Source organism: Ceratotherium simum, chromosome 9 (assembly GCF_057802395.1).
Source record: "Ceratotherium simum simum isolate JZ-2026a chromosome 9, ASM5780239v1, whole genome shotgun sequence".
In the NCBI taxonomy this organism is placed as follows: Eukaryota; Metazoa; Chordata; class Mammalia; order Perissodactyla; family Rhinocerotidae; genus Ceratotherium; species Ceratotherium simum.
The window spans coordinates 75228387-75237026 of record NC_141908.1 but is presented as its reverse complement, the minus strand read 5'-3'; the positions used below and the strand labels follow the sequence as shown (position 1 = coordinate 75237026).

General features: G+C 35.4%; 1 non-coding gene across 1 annotated transcript; it reads right to left on the bottom strand.

The window, feature by feature from the left end:
• Positions 1-6137: 6137 nt before the first annotated feature.
• On the bottom strand, positions 6138-6246 carry LOC147916342 (U6 spliceosomal RNA). The gene has a single exon (XR_015553288.1). It is a non-coding gene; the product is annotated as a U6 spliceosomal RNA (small nuclear RNA).
• Positions 6247-8640: the final 2394 nt, after the last annotated feature.

Genomic DNA, 8640 nt, shown 5'->3' with positions numbered 1-8640 from the left:
CCAACTTTGGCTTGTCAACTCTAGACTTCTTGTATGTGAGAGAGAAATAAGCCTGGATTTCTGTTACTTACATCAGAATGTACTTTCTAACTGATACATTGAATAGTCAGTACATGAGGTTTTTAGATAATTTTTCATGACCTTGTCCACTTTTTGTCTGAGGATAGGTGGCATTGCTTATAGGGCTCCATACGTTGCCTTCCTGTGCTTTCTGAAAATTTTATCTGTTAGGATTGTGTTCTTTTAATTTTGTCTCAAATTCTAACAGGAAGTCATAGTGGGAAGAATTTGTTGTTGTTGTTGTTAGTGCCTTCAAGTTGATTCCGACTCCTAACGACCCTATGTAGAGCAGAGCAGAACCCTTCCTGGTCTTTTTGCGCCATCCTCTCACCTGCCAGCACTGTATCAGACAACACTCCCCTGCTAGTCATAGGATTTTTATGGCCAATTTTTGGAAAGTGGGTGGCCGGGTCCTTCTTCTTAGTTTGCGTTTGTCTGTAAGCTCTGCTGAAACCTGTCCACCATGAGTGACCCTCCTGGTGTTTGAAATATCTTTTAATATGCTTTGATTTAGTTTGAAGTACCTTTTGAAATACCCTGCTGGTATTGAAACGTCCTTTTAATATGCTTGGATTTAGTTTACTAGTATTTTATTGTGGATTTTTGCATTTATGTTCTTCAGGGATATTTGCCTGTAGTTTTCTCTTTCTTATGGTCTCTTTGTCTGGCTTTGGTATCAGGGTAATGCTGGCCTTATAAACCAAGTTTGAAAGTGTTTGCCCCTCTTCAATTTTTTGGGGGAGCTTTTTTCAGCATTTTATTTACATAAGGCTTTCATTTTATGTCTCTCTGTCTGTCTCACACACATACATACACACATTCCCATTCTTTTTGTCTATATAGAAACCTGCTGAATAGTACAATTTTCTTTGTCAGAAAAGCAACACATTTGCTGTGGTACTTAATCAAATTCCAGTGAATAATATATGTCTTTTAAATTCATATAAGGAAGTGTAATGGTCTTAACAGTTGAATGTTTGGCCTATCTGAGAGGATGCTACCAAATGGAGAGAACAAATAAACAAATATGCCAATCGTTATAGCCACCTGTGGATGTTTCTGCCAGAAATACTATTTTCCAGAAGTTCCTTGTCATATAAATTATTTCAACCATTGTTGGCCATCTACAAAATAGAAATGTGTAAATCATTTATCTAAAGATTTTTGCCTAAAATGTTCTCTTTTGAGAAAAGTGACTCTTCACTTAGTCAAACTATATTACTCTTGCATCGTTAATATTATCACTATAAAATGCATTTCCTATGTAGTCTTTATCTTTAAATAAAATTACTGCAAATGGGACTTACAGGTTGCTAACCTTATGTGATGTGGGCAAATTAAGGTCACTCCATCTCTTGTTTTATTCCTTTTTACAATTATCATGTACCAGACAGAAAAGAAAAGAAAAGAGATTGAAAAGAAGGAAGGAAAGAAAAAAATTAAGACAGAACCAGCAATAAGTGTGGCTGTTTGGGACAACATCGGCTTGATTTGCTTAGGAAACCATTCCAATAAGCCCTAATGCTGTCATTAACATCATATTTATCCCTTTAGAGGAAGAAACAACAACTCTGAGTTAAAAGTGTACTTTACATCTATTTCATTCTATGATAAACAGACTAAAAACCCCTTTCTAAATAAGAAAAATTGCTTTCAATCTTTAGGGAGTATTTATCAATTCTCTGGGAGAAGTTATTAGCTATTTTTTAAAAATGCATGAATATTTTAAAATTTTCTATATTGTAATGTCAGTTTGGTTTAAAAACTTCCACTCCTTTAGAAACAGTAGTTGCATGTATATATTTCACAGAAGTTTACTAAAAGGGTCCATGAGAAACACATCAGTATATTTTCAGAAAAATTAATTTTTTTCTAACAAACTAATTTTTCTCATAAACTAGGATATCTGGAGTTTGATAGTTCACAGTTGGTACTGTCTCAATGATCTTTTCAGGGATACATATCATTCCCATCTCTAGGTTCTGCCATGCTTAGCGTGTTGCATTTTGTTCTCATAGTTATTGGCTAATAATCCCCAAATGTCTGCTAGACCTCAAGGCATTGTATCCACATTTCAGGCAGGGATGAAGGGGAAAGACAATAGTGTAAAGGAAAAAAAAGAGAGAGAAATGTATCAGCTTAGACTGTTCCTTTTTATTAGGAAAACAAAAACCATTCTGGAAGCTTTACCCAGGAGACTTCCCTACATTTTATTGGCTAGAAGTGTGCCACGTTTTACCTTTAGCTGCAACAGAAGCTTCTGTGGTCGAGGAAGCAAGAGAAGAGATGGCTGGGGTGATATTTAGTGAGCTTACTGCCACAGATGAATGTTCACCACTGGTACTAAGCACAAGTTATGTGCTAAGGAAGAGATGTTCTTGAAACTAAATTCAAATCTCCTAAATATCACTCATGTAAATAAATACTCAAAATAACTTTTCATCCAACAGTAAATATTTATTATTTGTCCTTTTTTATAAGACACTATGGATTCTCAGGTTTAGATAATTCAAATATTACCAAATTAAATTAGAAAATTCGATTCAATGGATAATAACAATCACAACTACTATTATTAGGTACCTAAAAGGTGCCAGATATTTTAAATTGTTAAAACAACAATTTAAGTGAGTATTTGTACGTCTAGTTTTGATGTGAAGGAACGGATTTAGAGACGTTAAATAACGTGCACAATACCCACAGCTTGAAGCAGTGGACTTGGGCTTTCAGTCTACTCTGTCCGACTCAGAGCTTGCACTTGATCCCCATGGCAACTTTACTGAATAAAGAACACTACAAATTAATGACATATATAACACAATTTAATTGTATGAAGATTACTGTATTTTATGTTTCAGATCATCACCTATATTAAATCCAGTTCTGAAGTGGACCCTTTAAAATCCCCACCTCCCAATTAAGCACTATCTTTTTATAACTCCATCTTCTTACATACAGTGATTTCATTCTCCTCTACTATCAAAATCGTCTACCAGCAAAGATAAATAAGAAAATGTGGAGTTTGCATTTAATTAGATTCAAAGACTCCAGCTAGAGGAATAACACTTCTGTGAAAGAATTTCAGAGATTACCTACCACATAGGGAGAGGGGTTTTATTTGTCTATTTTATTTTCACCAGCAGGGTTTTCCCTACTGCAATTCCCTCTTTGCAAGGAAGTGTAAGTTCATCAATATGACAAGGACTTTACCCAAATTGAGAGATCAATGTTCCTTCAGTTGCTTACTCCAAAAATCTTACAGTCACCTTTGATTCCTTTGCTCACACCCGTCTTTGACCTGTCAGTAGATCTTAGTGGCTCTACCTTCAAAATACATGTAAAACTTGACCATTTCTCACCATTCTCCACTACTGCCTCCCTGTTTGAAGTCACTATCATCTCTCATTCTCATCTGGATTATTGCAGTAGCCCCCTAAATGGTTTTCCTGTTTCACCCTTGAACCTCCTATTCTCTTCTCAAAAGACCAGCAAGAATGATCTAGTTAAAATGGAAGTCAGATCATGTCACCCCCCTGCTTTCTTTCAACCTTCAGTGGCCCCATCCCACACGTGGTAAAAGCCAGCCTGTACAATAGTCTGAAAGTCACCTCGCCCACAGTGCTGCTTTGATCCTACCTTCTCCCCTACTCCATCGTTTCTGCTCCAGCCGTAAGGGCTGCCTTTCGGCTCCTGAAGCTTGCCCGGTGCTGTCCCGTCTCAGGGCCGTGGCATTGCTCTTCTAGCTGTCTGGGATGCTCTTTCCCAGATTTTGGCATATCTAGCCCTCTCATTTCTTTTAGGTCCTTGCTCAAAACCCACCTTTCTAGTAAGCCTTTTTCTGGCTACTTCGTTAAAAATTTCAACTCCCTTCCCTTCATTTCATATCCCTTTTCCTTACTTTTTTCTCCTTAGGACATTATCAAACATTCTATCTCATATTGAGAAGTTGAGATTTTTAACTGTTGTTTTCTTACGTACTCCAAGCTCTCAGAACATCCTGGTACATAATAGATGCCAAATAAATACTTATTGATAGAATGAATGAATGAGTCAATGAACAAATGAGTGAATACTCAAGGTAGTGGAAAAGGTCAGTCTTTTTTGAAATGTCTAACAGGGATCTCAGGATTCTTGACGTTTTTCTCAGCTTGTTAGTTATAATCTCTGTGACTATTAAACCATTTGCGTAACTTTTTTTTTTTTCTTCACTTGTTGAACCTGGCTACTCTGAACATCGATATTAATTGGCTGGGTAGGATATAGTAGATTATTTTAGACTCTTTGTACTGGGATTTAGATTTTGACCTTCAAGTGTTTCCATTAGTGAAAATGGAAGGATGTTAAAACTTTTGGAGACTCTGCCATGGATCACATTTCTGCTTTATTCTTTCATGATTTATTTCAGCTTGTTGAAATATTTTGTGTTAATTATTTTGTACTTTCATTTTTATTATGCAAAATTATTCAGAATAAAACATGCGTATTCTAAAAAAAAAGGTAACATGCGGACAGTGTTGCAAAACTCCAGGTGGGAGCTGTGACTGTCATGTAAAAATGACATATGTAAAAGTTATAAAATATACAACTGAAGTGTTTGAAGGAGAAAGGTGTCATTTGGGGGAGATTTATTCTCAAAGTCATAAGAGAAAAATGGGAAATGATCCCACCTGTTCCTTCTAGAGGTTCTCATTGCATTGCCATGTTTAATGGCAATTTATGTGCTGTATTACCAACAATTTAAATTTAAAAAAAAAGATGAGTTCTTGCCTTCTGGAAAATAAACCAGTTAGAAAAATAATGCACAGTTGCAGAGTTAAATATGTTCATTGATTTGTTAGAACCACTTAAGTTCACAAACAGCAATACAGGATTGCACATAAAAGAAGCCATACTTTGATTTATTTGCATGATATAGGTTAAAAAATCTTAAAAAATATATACATTGACTATTTTTTGAGATAGCATTAATATATAGTGAAATGCTCACATTTTAAAGTGTACATGTTGATGACTTGTGACACATGCCTGCAGCCAGCCATGTAACCTACACTGCTATGAAGAACAGACATTGCCATCATCCCAGCAAGTCCCCTCATGTCCTTTTCCAGTTAATCCTCTCCCTCACCCAGAGGCAACCACTTTTCTAATTTTTAAAACTGTTAAGTTTTGCCTAATATTAACTTCATATAAATGGAATCATATACTCTTGTGTTCAGCGTCTTTTGCTGGGCATAATATCTACTAGACTTATTCACATTGTGCGTATCAACATTTTTTTATTGCTGAGTAGTAGTCCACTGTATGGAGGTACTAAAATTTGTCCATTTTCCTCTTGATGGAATTTGAATTTTTAGTTTTGTGACTTATAAATAAAAGCTTCTATGAACATTCTTATGCAAACGTTTTTGTGGATATATATTTTTATTTTTGTTTTCTTGGCAAATATCTAGGCGTGGAATTGCTAGGTCAAAGAATAGGGGTATATTTAACTTTATGAGAAACTGCCAAACCTTTCTTCAAAGTAGGAATATTATTTTACACTTTAAGCTATCCATTTATTCTTATTGTTTTTATAGCAGTATAAACTTATATGAGTCATGACAGAAAATTGCCATTTGAGGAGCTTAGATTAGGTGCCAAACTCACTCTGTATACACAGGTTGTTTTTAAGAGTTGTCTGAATATCTACTGTGTTTATTTTCTCCTGAGAAAAAAAGTGGGGTGTTTCTGATTTTCTGGGGGCCAGTTTTGGAACAAAATGTTTTTAAAAATCTACATGTTAAAAGAGTACTTGAAACCCACTTAATAAGTAAGAAGATAAGAAAGTTCTAAACTATGGTTATCGTGGGGATGATTAATCCTACTGATAATTTAAGTACACACTTCCAATTTTTCCCTCTAAACTTTTTTTTTGCACATAGCACTATATAACAATCTTTATTACATGAGTTTCTAGACACTTCTCTAAATGCATTACAGAATGGAGGTCATATTTATTCCCTGAAAAAAGCTCTTCTCAAGTAGGGTGCAAGTAACATTCTTAAAACCATTTTTATTACATGTGCTTTAAAAACTTCTTAAAATATGAATGCTTCTTGAATATGCATGTCATCCTTGCTCAGGGGCCATGTTAATCTTCTCTGTATCATTCCAATTTTGGTATATGAGTTGCTGAAGTGAGCACTCCCCCAAATGTTTTTAATTCATAAAACTCAATATATATTGTGACAAACCACATTTACTTTCATTTTTCCCATTTACGTTAGATGGATTTTAATATTTCTAACTTTTTTCACTCAACTCATCAAAATTTTGTTTTTTAAGAGTTATTTAACATCCAAAAGAGCATAGAAATTTCTAAAGCCTCTTTCCTTCTTTGAAAAAGGGACTTGTGATTTGAAAGACATTTAAAAGGAGTTCCATTCTGGAAGAACTTCAAATCAGTTCTGAATTCACTATCCAGAACACCTGGCAAAATCGATCCTCTTCATTCTTGCCTGGATACCATTGTGGTCAAGTAGAGACTGAAGCTAACAGCAGGTTCCTAAAATGCATGTGCTTTCACCAGCCTATTCTCACCTAAATGTTGTTTTTCCTCAGAAACACATTTGTGTTTGAGAAAAAGCAACTACAGGGCAAAATTTTGAGGGAAGGTTGAAAACAGGTACCATGGAAAATATTATTATTGATTTTTATAAATGTGTTTGGCAGTCAGTGTGGACTGAGTTGTCCAATGTAAGCGTCCAGGATTTTTCTCCATTGGTAGTACAGTAGAGTTCTCTTTCAGTAAACATTTGCTTTTGGAAAACATAAAAGGTCAGTTTTGGCCAACTGCATTGGTCCTTACTCTGCCATCTGTAAAAAATTTAGACTTTGCCTTTTTGAATGACCCTTTAAAAATATACAAGACCTAATTCTATCCTTTACTCCCATAAAACTCCCATTGGACTCCAGTGGGAACGTTTTAAAGTTAGGTTCTGAGGAACAAGGACATTTCATAATGCCTTCTTGTGAGAACTTCCTTGGGCAGAACTTGGCCAAGTCATTCCTTCTGAGAGAGTTCTATGATCTTCTTGGTTTTAGAGCTTCAAAATAGACTCTATGCTATAAAGCAGTTATGCTTCTTGCATTAATATATGTATCTTCAAATAACCCTGAAATTCTAACACAGTGCACATCCAGAGTAGATGACTCTTGGTGCACTGAGGAGCTGCCCTCATCTGTGTGTCATTCATTCATCAGTAGGTGCATTCATTCTCAACGCCCTACTCCATGCTTCGCTAGTGCTCTACGTAAAGACATACCATTTTTTGAACAGTTAGTATGTGCCAGGCGCTGTACTAAAGCTTTACATACATTATTTCACTTAATCCTGTTAGATAGGAATTGTCATTCCTGATTCACTGTGGGGAAACTTAGGGTGACTAAAAATGTACTGAGAATGACACAGCAGAGCCAGTATTTAGACCATGTTCTCTCTGACTCCAAAGCCACGAATCTTAACTGTTGCACACCTTGCATCACACTGTGCTGGTGCCCTTTACACATCTTTTTTACAGCAAAAGGAGAGTCATTGTTTTGGGAGGGCCTTGTTTATTCACCTGTCTGTCTCTAATGAGACCGACCCACTTCAGATAGGGCTCTTGTCTTCTTCAGTTTTGTATGGCTAGAGCAGGATCTATAGGAGTTCGATAAAGGAATCTTAAATTTATAAATTACCCTTTCTTTGTGGTTATAAAAGTTCACCTCCTTATTACAGAAAACTGGACAAAACCCCAAAAAACGTAAGACATTCCCAAATCCCATTATTCAGAAATAACTGAATAAATGTTTGATAAATGGGTGAATTCCAAAAAATTTTTTAAATACCTATAGTCTTGTTCTGCTTCTAATACGTTTCTATAACAGTGGCACACCATGAATACTTGATTGCGTGATGTTAATTAAGCATGATTAGAATTTAGCCCTCATAAAAGTTGGGAGGTGAAAAATAGGAAAAACAGCAAATGTTTCAATGATGAAACCACCTCAATATCAGAATATAAACTTCCTGAAGTAGCATTTTATTTAAGAATATACATCTTTGAATCAATTTGTTTGGCACTATTAAACTGACCTCAGATACTTATTTAAAAATTATCTCTCTTATGATCAGAAATTCATTTCAGGATTAACAAAAAGTCTTTTTATCCATCTGCCTGTTAAATAGGACTTTATTTAAGAGCTATAGTTAAAAGCAGTTTATTGGTGAAAGCCTAGCCCCTAGCGGACAGGAGTCTCTGGTACACGCCCACACACTGAGCTGGTTAGGCGCGGCCTGAAGGATGCCTGCTAAACCTCAAATGCTTCAGAAAGAAAATCTTCAAGACTCTTGATGTTAATATTTTCTCCTCTTTTATTTTTTTTCATAAAATATGCCACAGTTGTATGCCTGGCTTATAAGAGCTTTATAGTATTTTAATGACTACTAAGACTTTTCTACTCCACTATTAAATTTTTTTTTTTTTAATAATTTTATTTATTTATTTTTCCCCCAAAGCCCCAGTAGATAGTTGTACGTCATAGTTGCACATCCTTCTA